This window comes from Heptranchias perlo, chromosome 3 (genome assembly GCF_035084215.1).
Source record: "Heptranchias perlo isolate sHepPer1 chromosome 3, sHepPer1.hap1, whole genome shotgun sequence".
NCBI classification, from domain to species: Eukaryota; Metazoa; Chordata; class Chondrichthyes; order Hexanchiformes; family Hexanchidae; genus Heptranchias; species Heptranchias perlo.
Window position 1 is genome coordinate 1,865,867 of NC_090327.1, and position 21,171 is coordinate 1,887,037.

The 21,171-nt window shown below is 44.3% G+C and overlaps 1 long non-coding RNA gene across 1 annotated transcript in view; it reads right to left on the reverse strand.

The window, feature by feature from the left end:
- Positions 1–2,369: 2,369 nt before the first annotated feature.
- LOC137309305 (uncharacterized) overlaps positions 2,370–21,171 on the reverse strand; it is a 55,105-nt gene continuing 36,303 nt past the window's right edge. The window contains exons 3-4 of the long non-coding RNA XR_010959813.1: positions 12,364–12,493; positions 2,370–2,417 (exon numbers count right to left, since the gene is read on the reverse strand). This is a non-coding gene — a long non-coding RNA (uncharacterized lncRNA). The remainder of the gene's footprint in view (positions 2,418–12,363; positions 12,494–21,171) is intronic.

Sequence of the window (21,171 nt, forward strand, 5' to 3'; positions counted from 1 at the left end):
GCTACCTAATGAGGAGAAGACACAGACTAGGCGAGCAAGCCTAAACCAACAGGAGAGAGAGACAGCACAGCTTGAAGAGCTAAGATTTGGAATAAGAATGAAGAATCTGGGGCGTGGAGCCAGAGCAAAGACTCTGGAGACCAACCATCGCGGAAGGGGAAGAAACTATGTCAGGGACGTAGAGACGACGTCGAAAGAGAGAGAGAACGGAACGCTTGGCAAGCGTCAGCTCTCCTTTTCGGGTATTAGCCTTTATATTCTGTGACCACTCAGGGAGTGTCAGAGAAACCTAGTGGGTGTGCGTTTAGATCCTAGTTTGGGTATAAAACTGTATAACGTGGTGCAAACTGCATGTCTATATCTAACCAGACGTATAAGCTATATGTATATGATCGAACGACGTGAATAAAGCGAATTGAGAGTTAAGAGAGAATTGACTCTTCTCCTCTTTGTACTAAGCCAATAACCGTAACCGGTGACCTCCGGTCAACAAGTGTATATTTAAAGATTCTGGTTTTGCCCTCTGCCACTTTATTTAAATATTTGTTAGCAAACATTGTAAAAATAAAAATTTCAGGGAAAAAAATGCATGAGTTCTGCTGAGGCCATACAAGGGTGTAATGTGCTTAATTCTTGGGGTTACACAAAAATTACAATACAGAAACAGGCCATTCGGCCAAACCAGTCCGTGTTGGTGTTTATCCTCCACATGAGCAGTAATCCCAATCCCATGTACCCGCCATGTTCCCATGTCCGTATATCCCCCTTTACCTTTAATCACCTATCTAATCTATTCTTAAATGGTCTCTGCTTCAATCACTAACTCCGACAGTACATTCCACAGCCTCACAATCCTTGGTGTAAAAATGTTTCTCTTGCTCTCTTACATTTAATCTTACATCGATGTTCCCTCATTCTTGATCCTCCAACTACTAGAAACAGTCTACTTTGTCACATCCCTTCATAATTTTAAACACCTCTAACAAATCACCCTGTAATCGCCTCTGTTCGAACAAAAACAACCTGGAAATTCTCCCAGGCACACCTTCTTGATGTAAGGAACATGCGCCCACACCTCCACACCTCCCAACTGGAATTTCCTCCGAATTGTAGGGTCAATGTAGCAACACTGCACTAACAGAGTAAAAATATCATGGTAGCAACACACGGGAGTGCCTGATACTAAAAGTAGAAAGAATGCCAGTACTAACAGCCGCACCTTAAACTGCAAAAAAACTGAACACCAGCTTTGGGGTGTGTGTCACCTGGGGCATAGACACACGGCTGCCAAGACTGCAAACTGATTTCCGCTGAAATTTTGTTCTGAGACACTCCTTCAGGTACAAGCTTCCCTCAGAAAGCTGTTGTAATTCTTTGCTGTTCTGGAGAAGGGTGGTATGTGGAACTAATTCCACAAATAAAAACGGAAAAGGACATTGATGGGAAGTATGTAAACTTAATACCAAATAGAGAACTGGAGTTTGCCGAGTTTACTCTGCCTGTGAGTATGCTCGAACTCTGAAGTCTAGTTTGTTCGTGGAGTACTGTGTCCCATTCTGGGCACCACACTTTAGGAAGGATGTCAAGGCCTTGGACAGGGTGCCGAGGACATTTACTAGAATGGTGCCAGGGATGAGAGAATTCAGTTATATGGAGAGACTGGAGAAACTGGGATTGTTCTCCTTTGAGGAGAGAATATTAAAGGGAGATTTAACAGAGGCATTTAAAATCATGAAGGGTTTTGATAGAGTAGATAAGGAGAAACTGTTTCCAGTGGCAGGAGGGTCAGTAACCAGAGAACACAGATTTACGGATATTGGGAAAAGAACGAGAGGGGAGATGAGGAGAAAATTTTTTATGCCGTGAGTTGTTATGACCTGGAATGCGCTGCCTGAAAGGGTGGTGGAAGCAGATTCAAAAGGGAATTGGATAAATACTTGAAGGGGAGAAATTTGCAGGGCTATGGGGAATGAGCAGGGGGAGTGGGGCTAATTTCAAAGAACTGGCACAGGTACGATGAGCTGAATGGCTTCCTTCTGTGCTGTAAGATTCTACGATAAAAGTTGTATATCCTATCTCCTGCTTACCCCTTAGAATGGCATTTATTAGGTGCCTGTGAGAAGGTGGAGACAGATATATAGGACTCGATTTTAAACATAAATTGAGGGTGCGTTGGGGGCTGCTAAAATTGCAGCTATGCAGAGCGGGTTCAGAAGCCGGCTCCAACTCACCGACTTCCGAGTTCCCCATGGGCCCACCAGCAATTAAAGCCGGCAGGAAGATAGTTAAAGAGCCAAATGTACCTCATTGAGGTACTTAAGGCACTTTACCTGTGACATATTAGGTAGTTAGAACAAATTTTAACTTACCTGGGCAGCTTTCCCACGGTTTCCGATTCACGCCTGGTGAAACCAGGGCTGGATCAGGCAAAAAGAAACAAAATAAATTAAATAAAAAACCACTGCACAAAGTTAAAACACAAAATCAACCTACCCTTCTACCCTGCTCCGATGTCTCCCTCTCTGATCTCCCCCTCTTCACCACCCCCGATCTCCCCCCTCTTCATCCCGATCTTCCAAGAAAAATAGGGTGGTAATAGTAGGGGACTTTAACTTTCCCAACATTGACTGGGACAGCCATAGCATTAGGGGCTTGGATGGAGAGAAATTTGTTGAGTGTATTCAGGAGGAATTTCTCATTCAGTATGTGGATGGCCCGACTAGAGAGGGGGAAAAACTTGACCTCCTCTTGGGAAATAAGGAAGGGCACGTGACAGAAGTGTTAGTGAGGGATCACTTTGGGACCAGTGATCATAATTCCATTAGTTTTAGGATAGCTATGGAGAAGGATAGGTCTGGCCCAGAAGTTAAAATTCTAAATTGGGGAAAGGCCAATTTTGATGGTATTAGACAGGAACTTTCAGAAGTTGATTGGGAGAGTCTGTTGGCAGGCAAAGGGACGTCTGGTAAGTGGGAGGCCTTCAAAAGTGTGTTAACCAGGGTTCAGGGTAAGCACATTCCTTATAAAGTGAAGGGCAAGGCTGGTAGAAGTAGGGAACCTTGGATGACTCGGGAGATTGAGGCACTAGTCAAAAATAAGAAGGAGGCATATGACATGCATAGGCAGCTGGGATCAAGTGGATCCCTTGAAGAGTATAGAGATTGCCGGAGTAGAGTTAAGAGAGAAATCAGGAGGGCAAAAAGGGGACATGAGATTGCTTTGGCAGATAAGGCAAAGGAGAATCCAAAGAGCTTCTACAAATACATAAAGGGCAAAAGAGTAACTAGGGCCTCTGAAGGATCAACAAGGTCATCTATGTGCGGAACCACAAGAGATGGGTGAGATCCTGAATGAATATTTCACATCGGTATTTACGGTTGAGAAAGGCATGGATGTTAGGGAACTTGGGGAAATAAATGGTGATGTCTTGAGGAGTGTACATATTAGAGAGGGAGGTGCTGGAAGTCTTAACGCGCATCAAGGTAGATAAATCTCCGGGACCTGATGAAATGTATCCCAGGACGTTATGGGAGGTTAGGGAGGAAATTGCGGGTCCCCTAGCAGAGATATTTGAATCATCCACCGCTACAGGTGAGGTGCCTGAAGATTGGAGGGTAGCAAATGTTGTGCCTTTGTTTAAGAAGGGCGGCAGGGAAAAGCCTGGGAACTACAGACCGGTGAGCCTGACATCTGTAGTGGGTAAGTTGTTAGAGGGTATTCTGAGGGACAGGATCTACAGGCATTTGGAGAGGCAGGGACTGATTAGGAACAGTCAGCATGGTTTTGAGAGAGGAAAATCATGTCTCACGAATTTGATTGAGTTTTTTGAAGGGGTAATCAAGAAGATAGATGAGGGCTGTGCAGTAGACGTGGTCTACATGGACTTCAGCAAAGCCTTTGACAAGGTACCGCATGGTAGGTTGTTTCATAAGGTTAAATCTCATGGGATCCAAGGTGAGGTAGCCAATTGGATACAAAATTGGCTTGACGACAGAAGACAGAGGGTGGTTGTAGAGGGTTGTTTTTCAAACTGGATGCCTGTGGCCAGCGGTGTGCCTCAGGAATCGGTGCTGGGTCCGCTGTTATTTGTTATTTATATTAATGATTTGGATGAGAATTTAGGAGGCATGTTTAGTAAGTTTGCAGATGACACCAAGATTGGTGGCATTGTGGACAGTGAAGAAGGTTATCTAGGATTGCAACGGGATCTTGATAAATTGGGCCAGTGGGCCGATGAATGGCAGATGGAGTTTAATTTAGATAAATGTGAGGTGATGCATTTTGGTAGATCGAATCGGGCCAGGACCTACTCCGTTAATGGTAGGGCGTTGGGGAGAGTTATAGAACAATGAGATCTAGGAGTACAGGTTCATAGCTCCTTGAAAGTGGAGTCACAGGTGGATAGGGTGGTGAAGAAGGCATTCGGCATGCTTGGTTTCATTGGTCAGAACATTGAATGCAGGAGTTGGGATGTCTTGTTGAAGTTGTACAGGGCATTGGTGAGGCCACACTTGGAATACTGTGTACAGTTCTGGTCACCCTATTATAGAAAGGATATTATTAAACTGGAAAGAGTGCAGAAAAGATTTACTAGGATGCTACCGGGACTTGATGGTTTGACTTATAGGGAGAGGTTAGACAGACTGGGACTTTTTTCCCTGGAGAGTAGGAGGTTAAGGGGTGATCTTATAGAAGTCTATAAAATAATGAGGGGCATAGATAAGGTAGATAGTCAAAATCTTTTCCCAAAGGTAGGGGAGTCTATAACGAGGGGGCATAGATTTAAGGTGAGAGGGGAGAGATACAAAAGGGTCCAGAGGGGCAATTTTTTCACTCAAAGGGTGGTGAGTGTCTGGAACGAGTGTCTTTTAAAAAGTATTTGGACAGTTACATGGGTAAGATGGGTATAGAGGGATATGGGCCAAGTGCAGGAAATTAGGACTAGCTTAGTGGTGTAAACTGGGCGACATGGACATGTTGGGCCGAAGGGCCTGTTTCCATGTTGTAACTTCTATGATTCTATGATTCCACTCTCCCCCCCCCCCCCCCCTGATCTCCCTCTCTTCATCCCAATCTTCCTCTCTCCCCCTATCTTCCCCTCTTCATCCCAATCTTCCTCTCTCCCCCCGATCTTCCCCTCCCCCCCCGATCTCTCCCCTTCACCCCAATCTTCCCCTTTCCGTCCCGATCTCTCCCCTTCACCCAGATCTTCCACTGTCCCCCCCCCCGATCTCCCCCTCTTCATCCCAATCTTCCACTCTCCCCCCCCGATCTTCCCCTCTCTCTCCCGATCTTCCCCTCTTCACCACCCCAATCTCCCCCTCTTCACCCCGATCTCTCCATCTTCATCCCGATCTTCCCCTCCCCCCCAATCTTCCTCTCCTCCCACCCGATCTTCCGTTCCAGCACCGGATGATGTCTCGCTCTCTCTCTCTCTTTCTCTCCCCCACGCCCTCCCACCCCGCCACTTGCGTTGCAGCTCCTGTCGGCAGCCAGCCTGTCAATCAGGCTGGCTGCCGGGCTTGAAACCCGGAAAGAACTTTAATCACCATCAATTATGATGCGATCGCGTCGGAAACGGTAAGTTTTGTTTATTCGGGTTTGCCATGTGCACCCCCGCTGCCAACCCGCCATCATTTCAAAATTGAGCCCATAAATACTGCAGGCAGTAAAGGTATGATGCACAGCTGAAGGCTCCCAGAATGGATCGGTCGGTGAAGGTAGAATGTACTTGAACCGGATGTTCTGAGATTTGAGCCCTAGTCCGTGCTGAGCTAGCTGATCTCGGCTGGGGGAGGGGGAGGGGTTAACAGCGATGGTACAATCAGGCTCTGCCTGAGAGATGGAAAAACCAGCACCATTCCCATTCCTGATTGTATCCTACTTGGAATGTGCATGACCGGGAGAAGTAAATCTTTGCGGCAGAAAAATCGAGCAGAATCGGTTTCCACTGAATTGCTGCCATAAAATTCCACCTCCCCAGCCCCACCCCCGCAGCTTCCTTTTGCTTTTTAGCCTTCCTGCGATCTGCCAGCTGAGCTCTGAGTCCCCTGATTTGTATATATTAGTGCAGCGCTGAGTTTCCTGCTTTCACACTTGCTATGCACTCAGGTAACTTCGACTGAGATCAGTTGAGATGAACAGAATTAGGAACATAGGAACAGGAGGAAGCCATTCATCCCCTCGAGCCTGTTCCTCCATTCATTTATATCATGATGTGGAGATGCCGGTGATGGACTGGGGTTGACAATTGTAAACAATTTTACAACACCAAGCTATAGTCCAGCAATTTTATTTTAAATTCACAAGCTTTCGGAGGCTACCTCCTTCCTCAGGTGAACGACATCGTTCACCTGAGGAAGGAGGTAGCCTCCGAAAGCTTGTGAATTTAAAATAAAATTGCTGGACTATAACTTGGTGTTGTAAAATTGTTTACATTTATATCATGGCAGATCTGTACCTCAACTCCATTTACTGAGGATTTATGAGCTTGAAGAGTTTTAGTAGCCATTTCTGCAGCAGGAAAAAGTTTTTTTGAATTGATTTTTTTGCCATTCTCCCCATACACACCTGGCGTTGCTTCTTACTGCTTCTAACAGGGGCAGACCAACGGCAGGTTTTCACATCCTCATCCCCTACGCACAGTCAGGCCTTCCCAGGAGCAGGTATGGCATTCCCAATGAGCATACCCTCGTCTGCCATTATCATGGAGGAAGAGGGGGAAAGAAAGAAAAGAACTTGCATTTATATAGCGTCTTTTTCATGTCTCAGGACATCCCAAAGGGCTTTACAGCCAATGATGCAGTTTTGAAGTGTAGTCACTGTTGTAATGTAGTAAATGAGGCAGCCAATTTGCACACAGCAAGATCCTGCAAACAGCAATGAGGTAAACAACAAGATAATCTGTTTTTAGTGACATTGGTTGAGGGATAAATATTGGCCAAGACGTCGGGAGAACTTCCCTACTCTTCATTGAATATTGCCAAAGGATCTATTAACGTCTTTTATAAAAAAGGTAACTAGGAGGGAGGGTTTCAACTAATATGGCCAGGAGAGGAATGAAACACGATGAGGAAGCAGAAAAGGAAGCAAAAGGGGCTAAGTGTGTGAGACAGTAAAGAGGAAAAAACAGGAAAGTAACAGATCAGTAGGAGGATCTGGAGAGGGCCGACGGGGCCTCGATTTAATGTCTCAACCGAAAGATGGAACCTCTAATACTGCAGCTACTCCCTCAGCAATTAGGTGCTCAAGTCTCTGAAGCGGACATGCCCACGACTCATGGATTATACAGGCAGCAGAGGTCATGTGAAGACCTTACTGAAGAGATGTGCATAAGAAAAGTGCACTATACCAAAGAGGCAATGGGGCACGTTCTGTATGAGGACCTGCAGCCACACTCATCTGACAGCACTGTTTTCTCTGTGGCTATGAAGGTGACCACCACCCTCAACTTTTATGGCACTGGCTCATTTCAGGCAGCCATGGGCGAGCTCTGTAATATCAGCCAGGTTGCAGTATGGGAATGCATTCATCAGGCGACTGACACACTTTACAGGGCAGCTGCAGGACTCATCATCTTGGGCATCACAGCAAGGTAGCAGCAAGATAGGCCCAGTCAGTTTTATGGGGTTGCTGGCTTCCCCTAGGTCCAGGGTGCAATCGATGGCACCCATGTTGCTTTGCAAGCTTCCACAGGACATCCCTCAATTACCTCAACAGGAAGGGCTTCCATTCCCTCAAAGTAGAGATTGTGTGAGAACAACATGCAGAGGATCCTATACTGGAGGTTGTCACCATGCATTCATCATTCACCACCGGCGCACCGTGGCTGCAGTGTGATCGATCTACAGGATGCATTGCAGTAGCTCGCCAAGGCCTCTTCGATCTCCCAAACTCACGACCTCCACCACCCAGGAGGACAAGGGCAGCAGGCACATGGGAACAACACCACCTTCAAGTTCCCCTCCAAGTCACACACCATCCCGACTTGGAAATATATCGCCGTTCCTTCATCGTCGTTGGGTCAAAATCCTGGAACTCCCGACCTAACAGCACTGTGGGAGAACCTTCACTACACGGACTGCAGCGGTTCAAGAAGAAGGCCCATCACCACCTTCTCAAGGGCAATTAGGGATGGGCAATAAATGCTGGCCTTGCCAGCGCACCCACATCCTGAGAATGAATAAAAAAGAAACCAATAGAATTTTGTGGATAAGCAGATAATATAAAAGGAAATATAAAAAGGAAGTTGAAAGTTACCCCGATAGATCTTGCCTTTGGCATAGGGAGCACAATATTAAAAATTGCTGATGCTAGAAAAGTAGGAAGTTTGGCGAACAGTGAGGAAGACTGTAAAAGACTACAGGAGGACACAGGTGGATTAGCAAAATGGACAAACAGGTGGCAGATGCAATTTAATACAGAGATGTGTCAGATAATGCATTTTGGGACGAAAAACAAGAATGTGAGTATACACTCAATGGAAAGATGCTGAAGGGTGTGGAGGAACAAACATACCTATGGTGCAAATACATAGATTGGAAATTTCCTAGAGTGTTCTCCCGATCAGTGCCATAACTTCAATGGAGGATAAACTCTGGAAAAATGGGGTTTCCACCGATCATCTGCCAAGTTTATGGCAGCTGATTTGGAGAATTGCCGAGGAAATGCACAGCAATAATTTCTTGAGAGTGCAAGTAGATGAAGCCAATAAAAGGCTAATAGCATTTTGGGTTTATAAACAGGAGTATAGGAACACAGGATATATAACAAGATCAGAGGTCATGATAAATTTGTACGAAGCAATGGCTAGGCCACGGTTAGAGTACTGTATGCAGTCCTGGGTGCCCATTGTAGAAAGGACATTAAAGCCATAGAGTATGTACAGTGTAGATTCACCAGGATGATCCCAGGGAGAAGAAACTATAGTGATGAGACATTTGAGATACTGGGATTATTTTCACTGGAGCAGAGAAGGCCAAGAGAAGATTCAACAGAGGTTTTTAAAATTACCAACGGTTTTAAAAGAGTGAATAGGGAAAGACTATTTCCTCCAGTTGGGGAGTCAGTGACGAGGGGTCATCAGTTTAAAGTTGTCAATAACTGAAGAATGAGTTAAGGAAAACATTTCATTACATGGAGGGTGGTTGAAGTATGGACCATTTTGCCACAGGGAGTGGTTGAGGCAGAGACCATTATATCTTTTAAGGGAAAATTGGATAAATATTTGAAGCAGAAGTTAATACAGGACTATGGGGAGAGAGCAGGGCAGTGGAACTAGTTTTAGATTGCTCTAGCAAACAGCCAGCACAGAAATGGTGGGCCGAGTGGCATCCTTCCGTGCTGTAAACTTGTATGGCTCTACGGAATGGCTCAGTACCAAACAACAACAACAACCTGCATTTATATAGCGCCTTTAACATAGTAAAACGTCTCAAGGCGCTTCACAGGAGCGATTATCAAATAAAATTTGACACTGAGCCACATAAGGATCCCTTGGGAAGCAGTGATCATAACATGATAAAATTTCACGTCCAGTTTGAAAGCGAGGATCTTGGGTCTGAAACGACTGTATTAAACTTAAATAAGGGCAATTCCAAAGGAATGAGGGCGGAATTGGCTAAAGTGGACTGGGTAAACAGATTAGATGGGATGATGGTGAATAAGCAGTGGCAAACATTAAAAAATATATTTTATGACTCGCAACAAAAATATATCCCTGTGAGGAGGAAAGACTCCACAAAAAGGCTGAACCAACCATGGCTAACTAAGGAAGTCAAGGATGGGATCAGGTTAAAAGAAAAAGCATACAACATGGCAAAGATTACTGGTAAGCCCAAAGATTGGGAAAACTTTAAAAACCAGCAAAGGATGACTAAAAGAATAATAAAGAGGGAGAAAATAAATTATGAGAGTAAACTAGCAAGAAATATAAAAACTGACGCTAAAAGCTTCTACAAGTATATAAAAAGGAAGAGGGTAGCTAAAGTAAACATTGGTCCCTTAGAGGATGAGACGGGAGAAATAATAATGGAAAACAAGGAATTGGCAGAGGAATTGAACAGATATTTTGTATCTGTCTTCCCAGTAGAAGACACGAATAACATACCAATAATAGTAGATAATCAAGGAGCAAAGGGGAGGGAGGAACTAAAAACAATCACCATCACTAGAGAAAAAGTACTCGGTAAGCGCACAGTCTTAACCCCGATCATCTGAACATGTCTTAGAGGGACTGGAGGAGCCCCCAACCAGTGTTATTTAAAGGGACCATGCAGGATTTATAGGTTAGTGGCTGGATTATTGCTTCTGGCTATTGAGACATTTCTAACTGTTTTTTGGAGGTCTCCTAGACTTGAATACTAGGACGCGGGCACATAGCCTAACATTTGCAGTCAGGACGTGCAGGAGTGAAGTTAGGAAATGCTTCTACACGCAAAGGGTGGGAGATGTTTGAAATGCTCTTCTGCAGACGGCAGTTGATGCCAGCTCACTTGTGAATGTTAAATCCGAGATTGATAGATTTCTGTGAACCAAGGGTATTAAGGGATATGAGGCTAAGGCAGTATATGGAGTTAGGTCACAGGTCCACCATGATCTCACTGAATGGTAGAACAGGCAAGGGCTAAATGCCACGGCCACTTGGTGCCTCCTGATATGCGCCACCTCCTCTTGCAAGAAAGCGGGACATGTGTCTGGGTGATGTGCCTGTCAAGAGTGAATAGCTGCCAGTGTGTGTGGCCTGTGAGTTGTGGGTGGGCGGCTTGAAACAGTGGGAATGTACAAGGGTGAGAGGAAGTGTCTAGTTGGAAGAACTGAGTATTGATGGAAAGAGTTTGTTGGTATGTGGGTGATGGGAGGGTGTAGTGCGTGGTGCAGATGGTATGAGATGCCACTTGACAGTCGAACTCACTCACCTTGACCATTCATGTCAAAGCATTGAACTTCTTCCTGCACTGCATCCACATTCATGATGCTGTGCGCCTGGCATTGACTTTGTCTCCCGCTGCCTCCCACTGCCTTTTGTGTATAGACCATAAGACCATAAGAGATAGGAGCAGGAGTAGGCCATTTGGCCCTTCGAGCCTGCTCCGCCATTCAATGAGACCATGGCTGATCTGATCTTTACCTCAACTCCACTTTCCCGCCCTTTCCCCATATCCTTTGACTCCCTTGCTGATCAAAAATTTGTCTAACTCAGTCTTGAATGTATTCAATGACTCGGCCTCCACAGCTTTTTGGGGTAAAGAATTCCAAAGATTCGCGACCCTCTGGGAGAAGAAATTCCTCCTCATTTCCGTGTTAAACGGGCGACCCCTTATTCTGAGACTCTGCCCCCTAGATTTAGATTCCCCCATGAGGGGTAACATCCTCTCAGCATCTACCCTATCAAGTCCCCTCAGAATCTTGTATGTTTCAATAAGATCTCCTCTCATTCTTCTTAACTCCATATATGTCTGCAGGGCCCCTTGTCCACACCCCCCCCCCCCCGTCCGGATATAGGATGTCCCTCCTTCTATCCACCTCTTGCACCAAAGTCTCCAGTGCATCAGCAGAGAACCTTGGTGCATGCGCTCTCGCAGGCTTGCTACGAACTCAGATCGGCAGATTGGTGAGGTCTGGCTTGCTGATTGGAAGATGTAGGATTTAACATAACTCATCAGTGTGTAAACATAGGGATGGAACCTGCATCTGTGTTTTATGTGTGCGATGTCTGATCTCCGTTCAGACTCCATGCAGACAGCAGACTGTTATTTTCAGCAAATAACAGATACCAGCTGCCTTTAAGAGGTTTCGAAGAAATATCCTCCCTTTAAGAGATTGAGGTCGCCCTGGTGGTGGACAGTGAGAATTGCATTGATTCCACGTGCAAGGCCTGGAATGGAACACTGATTACAGGTGAGTCCTCGGGCCGGCCGAAACTCGTGTCCTGCCTGCGCAGGGATCATTGGGCGCGGGGTAATAGCGCATCACGCTACTTACGCCCAAAAATGGCCCTTCTCCAATTCTTCCCCCATAAGCTGGAGGAGGTTACAGAGATAGGGAGGGGCGAGACTATGGAAGGATTTGAAAACAAGGATGGGAAATTTAAAATTAAGGCTTTCCTGGACCGGGAGCCAACGTAGGTCAGTGAACACAGGGGGTGATGGGTGAATGGAACTGGGTGCGAGTTAGGATTTGGGCAGCAGAGTTTTGGATGAGCTCAAGTTTATGGAGGGTGGACGATGGGAGGCCGGCCAGGAGAGCATTGGAATAGTCAAGTCTAGAGGTAATAAAGGCATGGATGAGGGTTTCAGCAGTAGATGAGTTGAGGCAGGAGTGGAGACGGGCGATGTTATGGAGGTGGAAGTATGTCATACTCACCATTTGGAAAGCCATATAAAGGGATGTTCTAAATCCATTTTCTCATAACTCCAAAGGAACTCGACAGGTTGTAGATCAGTGACGAAGGAAGTTCTATGGTGATCTGTTCTGGTTCCCCTGCCTCTTCACACTGTTCAGAAATGATATGGAAATGGTAGTTCTTAGAAACATAGAAAATAGGAGCAAGAGGAGGCCATTCGGCCCTTCGGGCCTGCTCTGCCATTCAAAATGATCATGGCTGATCGTCTAACTCAGTACCCTGTTCCTGCTTTTTCCCCATATCCCTTGATCCCTTTAGCATTAAGAAACATATCTATCTCCTTCTTGAATACATCTAATGACTTGGCCTCCACTGCCTTCTGTGGTAGAGAATTCCACAGGTTCACCACCCTCTGAGTGAAGAAATTTCTACTCATCTCGGTTCTAAATGGCATACCCCATATCCTGAGACTGTGAAACCCTGGTTCTGGACTCCCCAGCCATCGGGAACATCCTCCCTGCATCTGGTCTGTCTAGTCTTGTTAGAATTTTATATGTTTCGATGAGATCACCTCTCATTCTTCTAAACTCTAGTGAATATAGGCCTAGGAACATAGGAACAGGAGTAGGCCATTCAGCCCCTCGTGCCTGCTCCGCCATTTGATAAGATCATGGCTGATCTGTGATCTAGCTCCATAAACTGGGCGACATGGACATGTTGGGCCGAAGGGCCTGTTTCCATGTTGTAACTTCTATGATTCTATGATTCTATGATTCTATACCCGCCTTTGGCCCATATCCCTTAATACCTTTGGTTGCCAAAAAGCTATCTATCTCACATTTAAATTTAGCAATTGAGCTAGTATCAATTGCCGTTTGCAGAAGAGAGTTCCAAACTTCTACCACCCTTTGTGTGTAGAAATGTTTTCTAATCCTGAAAGGTCTGGCTCTAATTGTTAGACTGTGCCCCCTACCCCTAGAATCCCCAACCAGCGGAAATAGTTTCTCACTATCCACCCTATCTGTTCCCCTTAATATCTTATAAACTTCGATCAGATCACCCCTTAACCTTCTAAACTCCAGAGAATGCAACCCCAATTTGTGTAATCTCTCCTCATAACTTAACCCTTGAAGTCCGGGTATCATTCTAGTAAACCTACGCTGCACTCCCTCCAAGGCCAATATGTCCTTCCGAAGGTGCGGTGCCCAGAACTGCTCACAGTACTCCAGGTGCGGTCTAACCAGGGTTTTGTATAGCTGCAGCATAACTTCTGCCCCCTTGTACTGTAGTTCTCTAGATATAAAGGCCAGCATTCTTATTGATTATTTTCTGCATCTGTTCATGACACTTCAATGATCTATGTACCTAAATCCCTACGTACCTTTGGACAGCCACTGTTTTTAACTTTTTACCATTTAGAAAGTACCCTGTTCTATCCTTTTTTGATCCAAAGTGGATGACCTCACATTTGTCCACACTGAATTCCATTTGCCACAGTTTTGCCCATTCACCTAATCTATCAATATCACTTTGTAATTTTATGTTTTCATTTACACTGCTTACAATGCCACCAATCTTTGTGTCATCGGCAAACTTAGATATGAGACTTCTATGCCTTCATCTAAGTCGTTAATAAATATTGTGAATAATTGAGGCCCCAAGACAGATCCCTGCGGGACTCCACTAGTCACATCCTGCCAATGTGAATACCTACCCATTATCCCTACTCTCTGTCGCCTTTCGCTCAGCCAACTTCCTAACCAAGTCCGTACTTTTCCCTCGATTCCATGGGCTTCTATCTTAGCTAACAGTCTCTTATGTGGGACCTTATCAAATGCCTTCTGGAAGTCAATATAAATAACATCCATTGACATTCCCATGTCCACTACTTTAGTCACCTCTTCAAAAAATTCAATCAGGTTTGTCAGGCACGACCTACCTTTCACAAATCCATGCTGGCTCTCTCTGATTAACTGAAAATTCTTGAGGTGTTCAGTCACCCTATCCTTAATTATGAACTCCAGCATTTTCCCCACAACAGATGTTAGGCTAACTGGTCTATAATTCCCTGGTTTCTCTCTCTCTCCTTTCTTAAAAAGCGGAGTGACATGTGCAATTTTCCAATCTAGAGGGACAGTTCTTGAATCTAGAGAACTTTGAAAGATTATAGTTAGGGCATCTGCAATCTGCTCACCTACTTCCTTTAAAACCCTGGGATGGAAACCATCTGGTCCTGGGGATTTGTCACTCTTTAGTGCTATTATTTTCTTCATTACTGTTGCTTTACTTATGTTAATTTTATCGAGTCCCTGTTCCTGATTCAATATTAGTTTTCTTGGGATTCCCGGCATGCTATCCTCTTTTTCTACTGTAAATACTGACACAAAGTAATCATTCAACATGTCCGCCATTTCCGCATTGTCAATGACAATATCCCCACTTTCAGTTTTTAAGAGGCCAACACTGCTCCTGACCACCCTCTTTTTCCTAATGTAACTATAAAAGTTCTTCGTACTGGTTTTGACATCCCTTGCAAGTTTCTATTGTACTCTCTTTTTGTAGCTCTTACTATCTGTTTTGTGACCCTTTGTTGATCTTTGTATTTTTCCCATTCGCCAGGATCTGTGCCATTTTTTGCCTTTTTCTTTGCCCTTTCCTTATGTCTTATACTGTCCCTTACCTCTTTAGTTGTCCATGGCTGTATTTTTTGGCAAGTAGAATTCTTGCCCCTCAGGGGTATAAACCGATTCTGTATCACATTAAATGTTTCTTTAAACATTTCCCACTGATCATCAGTCGTTTTACCCATTAACAGATTTGCCCAGTTTACTGTGGACAGTCTCTGTCTCATCCCATTGAAGTCGGCCTTACCCAAGTCTAGAATCTTAGCAGCTGACTCACTTTTTTCCCTTTCAAACACTACATTGAACTCGATCATGTTATGATCGCCTAGTCGACTCAATCTCTCCTCATACGTCAGAAATGTACTGTTAGAAAATTTGCTACTAATAACAAGCTATGTGGCTTGTAAGAGATTGAAAACACTTAAAGAGATCTAGACTACCTCAGTGGATGGATGGCTTTTAATGCGTAATCGAACAGGAAATGTGAAATGTGTTCATAATAAGCGGACACCCATTGGGCAAGGATTTGGGGTTGATCACTGATCATTGCCTCCATGTAATTTTAGGGACGTTTGACCACAGCTGATATAAGTTATTCTGACTGTATAAAGATCATTGATGCTGCCACACTTGAAAAATTAGGGCAAATTCAGCTGCTTTACCTCCCAAAGGGGAGCTGCACTCGAAGAAAGCACAGATTTGTGTTGTAGCCCTATCTTTGAGCACAGCTCTCTGCTGGGAGTGAAGTTACCCTGTTCTGTAAAGTTTTGGGCAACCGTCCCTCAAAAGGCTGCACTGAAACATTTTGGAGAAGAGTGTTGAGGATGAATCTGAGACGTAGGGCTCTTAAGTTATATGGGGAGAACAGAAGAAACAAAACTTGATCGCCTGGAATTTCCCTAGGGGATTGTCGAAAGCCCCGGAGAAATGATGTAAACGCCTATAAAATGGCTATTTATGGAGTTTCTCTGGGGGTTCTACTGATCTCCTACTGAAGCAGAAGATCGGGAGAACCCTGTAGAAATTCAGGGCCACTGTCATTAGGGGACATTATCCAAGATTTTTTTTATTCGTTCATGTGATGTGGGCGTCGCTGGCGAGGCCGGCATTTATTGCCCATCCCTAATTGCCCTTGAGAAGGTGGTGGTGAGCCGCCTTCTTGAACTGCTGCAGTCCGTGTGGTGAAGGTTCTCCCACAGTGCTGTTAGGATTTTAAAACACTGAGAGGAATAGGTATTGTCGATTTAAACAGGTTTGATTTCTTGATACTATGAAGACAGCATAGTAAGTGACACTTCTATCAATGTATTGGAGCTTACAAGTGTGATATTATATGTAGAAAGCCCAGGACGACTTCCAGATCTTATGAGAGATGAAGTTGCAGGTGAAACAAGGGGGCTTTGTTGATGGAAAGGTAACAAGTAAGGAAGTAGATTGGTACAAATCTAATTGTACTGGTTTACAATCCCTGGAGCTTTGTGCTGATACTTGACTGACAGACTGAGATACTTGATCCATCTCAGAGGGCGTGTGACAGAAACTTTAAACACTTTATGACATAGATGGCTAATTGCATTCCTCTGAGCTTACTGCAATCAAGGACTAACAATCCTTGTTGTGACTTGGCAATTTTACCTGACTTCAGCTGACGCACGAGTCTGAAATATCTTAAGTCGTTACATTTCAACACCTACAACTGAATAGCCTGCCAACATTTTCTGCCGAGGCTCACAGGCAAAGAATCTCTACTTGGCTGAGATGCCGGGGGGACTTTGTCCTTGTAATTATATCCCAGCAAAACTCAGCACATACTGGATAGAACAGGACAAAAACTGGGGGAAAATGAACATTGGGACATGTATGAGTGTCAAATTATGTCCAGTGAATGATCATAGGTAACTATGGTGTTCTGGAGCTTGAATGATTGCCTTCGGGAGTTGGGAAGGAATTTCTCAAAGTCAGCATTACTAGTAATTGAGAAGAATGGTGCACAAGATTGCACTGTCTAATGAATAAGGTGAGCATTGATGGTGTAGTGTTCAATAGTGGGATTGTGGCCCAGGTTAGATAGTAGGATAGATAGTCTTTTTGACATACAACAATAGCACCCACTTTGTTGTGGGTTTGATAATTATTTGGCCCATCGTGCCTGTGCCGGCTCTTTGAAAGAGCTGTCCAATTAGTCCCACTCCTCTGCTCTTTCCCCATAGCCCTACCAATTTTTCCCCTTCAAGTATTTATCCAATTCCCTTTTGAAAGTTATTATTGAATCTGCTTCCACCGCCCTAACAGGCAGTGTGTTGCAGATCATAACAACTTGCTGCGTAAAAAAAATTCTTCTCATCTCCCCTCTGGTTCTTTTGCCAATCACCGTAAATCTGTGTCCTTTGGTTACCGACCCTCCTGCCAGTGGAAACAGTTACTCCCTATTTGTTCTATCAAAGCCCCTCGTAATTTTGAACACTTATGTCGCCTTCTAGAAGGAAGAGAAATTGAACACCATCTTGGTTAACTGTTCACAGCTGAGTGGGCTTGGAATGGATGGAGAGTAGCAAGGCATTTGGGGGACATTGGTGAATGGGAGGTGGTTTACAAATGGCAATGGAGCATATTATCATTGCCATATATTATACACTGTTCATATTCAGTTTCACTATTTCCACTACTTTATATAATCAACAGTCAATTACAACAAAAGCCTCACTCCCAGGTGCAGCCTTATCCCCGTTGCACCTATTGCCTTGTCACAATGCCAGTCTGTTTAAAATCTTTTATTATTATGAAGGACTAGATAGTGAAGTGTGTCAGCACATTGTCCTTTCACCTTTGGGATGTGGGATCAAATCCATCCCAGACTAAAAGCATGGAAGGGAAGTCACTTGCTGTTGGCTGTAAATCTTATGTGAAATAAGTTTGGCTGTACAAACCTAGTACAAACTTAGTCACCGGTGGGAGCAGGTTTTTGCCCACCAAACTACCCTCAATTTGATGTAAACTGACAATCTCAGAATGGCTAATGTTGATGGTAAAATCAATTATTGGTGGGACTGGGGCCACTTAAAGGCTGCTCTTCTGAGGTTAGAGACCAGCTCAGACCATCAACCAGTCACAATGTTTTAAGCATCAGAATGTGGGACAGCAATTCCCCATTAATTTAACTTTGGCTGGCATTTCAGAATGGTGACTTTAGTGGTAACAAGCAGCATGCTGGCAGACAAAATGACACACTATGACCGCGATTACTTTTTCATGATGTGAAGTTTAGTAAAACCCCGATGTACACAACTTAAACATTTTACTGATAAACCTAGATGAAGTGCTGTACGGGGCACAATCAAAGATGAAAAGAGTAAAAGAGAATCAAAGTAAATTAGGAAGCAATGATTACAAAGAATTGCAAAGAATGTACAGCACAGAAACAGGCCATTTTGCCCAACAGGTCCATGCCGGTGTTTATGCTCCATGTGAGCCTCCTCCCACCCTTCTTTATCGAATCCTATCACCATATCCTTCTATTTCCTTCTCCCTCATGTGTTTATCTCGCTTCCCCTTAAATTCATCTATGCTATTCGCCTCAACTACTCCTTGTGGTAGCAAGTTCCACATGCTACCCACTCTCTGGGTGAAGAAATTTCTCCTGAATTCCCGATTGGATTTATTAGTGACTATCTTATATTTATTGCCCCTAGTTCTGGTCTCCCCCACAAGTGGAAACATCTTCTCCACGTCTACCCTTTCAAACCCTTTCATAATCTTAAAGACCTCTATCAGGTCACCTCTCAGTCTTCTCTTTTCTAGAGAAAAGAGCCCCAGCCTGCTCAATCTTTGCTGATAAGTATGACCTCTCATTTCTGGTATCATCCTAGAAAATCTTTTTTGCACCTCTCCAATGCCTCTATATCCTTGTTATAGTGTGGAGACCAGGTGAAGTTCAGTTTTAAAACGCTGTAGATTGTAGATGGAGTACTGAAAAAAATGGACATGGGGAAAGTGGAATTGAGGTACAAGATCAGCCATGATCTTATTGAATGGCAGAGCAGGCTCGAGGGACCGTATGGACTACTCCTGCTCCTATTTCTTATGTTTTTATGGAAAATAAAGATTTGTACAGTTTTGAGGCTGTAAGAAAGACTGAGTAGAAGACGGAGCAACAGTGTTTGATTTCATCACAGTGGTGATTCAAAGCGGAAGCAATATATTTAGCATTTCATTAATTAATGGCTTGGAGAGAAAACTGAAACTGTTTATATATTTATCCATTAAAATGAATGCTGACTCATTTCCCTGATTTCAATGACACCTCGTGAATACTAATCAGCTAATGTAGAAGGAAAGAACAGGCCAGGGAATGCTTTCAGTCTATGATTTAGAATCGTAGAATCATAGAAAGGTTACAGCGCGGAAGGAGGCCGTTCAGCCCATCGAGTCCGCGCCGGCTCAATGCAAGAGCAATCCAGCTAGTCCGACTCCCCCGCCCTATCCCCGTAGCCAGGCAAATATTTTCCTTTCAAATACTTATCCAGTTCCCTTTTGAAGGCCATGACTAAATCTGCCTCCACCACCCCCTCGGGCAGTGCATTCCAGATCCTAACCACTCGCTGTGTAAAAGTTTTCCCTCATGTCACCTTTGGTTCTTTTGCCAATCACCTTAAATCTATGACCTCTGATTTTTGACCCTTCCACCAATGGGAACAATTTCTCTCTATCTACTCTGTCTAGACCCTTCATGATTTTGAATACCTCTATCAAATCTCCTCGCAACCGTCTCCGTTCCAAGGAGAACAACCCCAGCTTCTCCAGTCTATCCACGTAACTAAAGTCCCTCATCCCTAGAATCATTCTAGTAAATCTCTTCTGCACCCTTTCTAAGGCCTTCATATCTTTCCTGAAGTGTGGTGCCTAGAACAATACTCCAGTTGTGGCCGAACCAGTGTTTTATAAAGGTTCATCATGACTTCCGTACTTTTGTACTCTATGCCTTTATTTATAAAGCCTAGGGTCCCGTGTGCATTTTTAACCGCTTTCTCAACCCGCCCTGCCACCTTCAACTATTTGTGAACATATATCCCCAGATCTCTCTATTCCTGTACCCCTTTTAGAATTGTGCCCTCTAATTTATATTGCCTCTCCTCGTTCTATCCACTGAAATGTATTACTTCGCATTTTTCTGCGTTAAATTTCATCTGCCACGTGTCCTGTCTATATCCTCTTGAAATCTGTCACTATCCTCCTCACTGTTTACTACCCTTCCAAGTTTGTGTCATCTGCAAATTTTGAAATTGTGCCCTGTACACCCAAGTCCAAGTCATTAATACGTTGGCCAGGGGCTGCAAAAAAAACTACTGAGTTTATTCCGAATTGCTAACACTCAGGCAAAAGTAACTTTTGAACTGCAGTAACCTGGTCTGAGCTGGCCGGAACCGGTTTGAATTAGCTACGCTTCTAAGAGACAAAGGGGATGTGATGAGACACCAGTCCTTATTTAGAAAAGGAGTAATGAGGTGATGCTACCTAACCCCTTGGAACAGAGCCAATCAGGGGATGACACCGACCAGTCGAGCAAATCTAAGCCAACAGGAGAAAGACAACACCACTCGAAGAGATAAGACTTGGGAATAAGAATGAAGAATTGCAGGCTTGGTGCCAGTGTGCAAAACTCCGGAGACTAACCATCGCGGAAGTGAAAGACCCTACGTCAGGGACGTGGAGACGACATCAAGAGAGAGAGAATGGAACGCCTGGCCAGCGTCAGCTCTCCTTTCCGGGTAAAATAATATCCTTTCTATTCTGTGACCACTCAGGGGGTGTCAGAGAAACCTAGTGGGTGTGCATTTAAATCCTAGTTTGGGTATAAAACTGTATAACCTTCTGTAAACTGCATGCCTATATCTAACCAGACATATAAGCTATATGTACATGATCTAACAATGTTAATAAAGCGAATTGAGAATTAAGAGAGAATTGACTCTTCTCCTCTTTGTACTAAGCCAATAAGCCGTAACCGGTCAACAAATATATATCAAGAAAAGCAGTGGTCCCAGTATCGACCCCTGGGGAACACCACTGTACACCTCCTTCCAGACCGAAAAACAACCGTTCGCCGCTATTCCCTGTTTCCGGTCACTTAGCCAATTCTGTATCCATGTTGCTACTGCCCCCTTTATTCCATGGGCCGCAATCTTGATGATAAGCCTATCGTGCAAC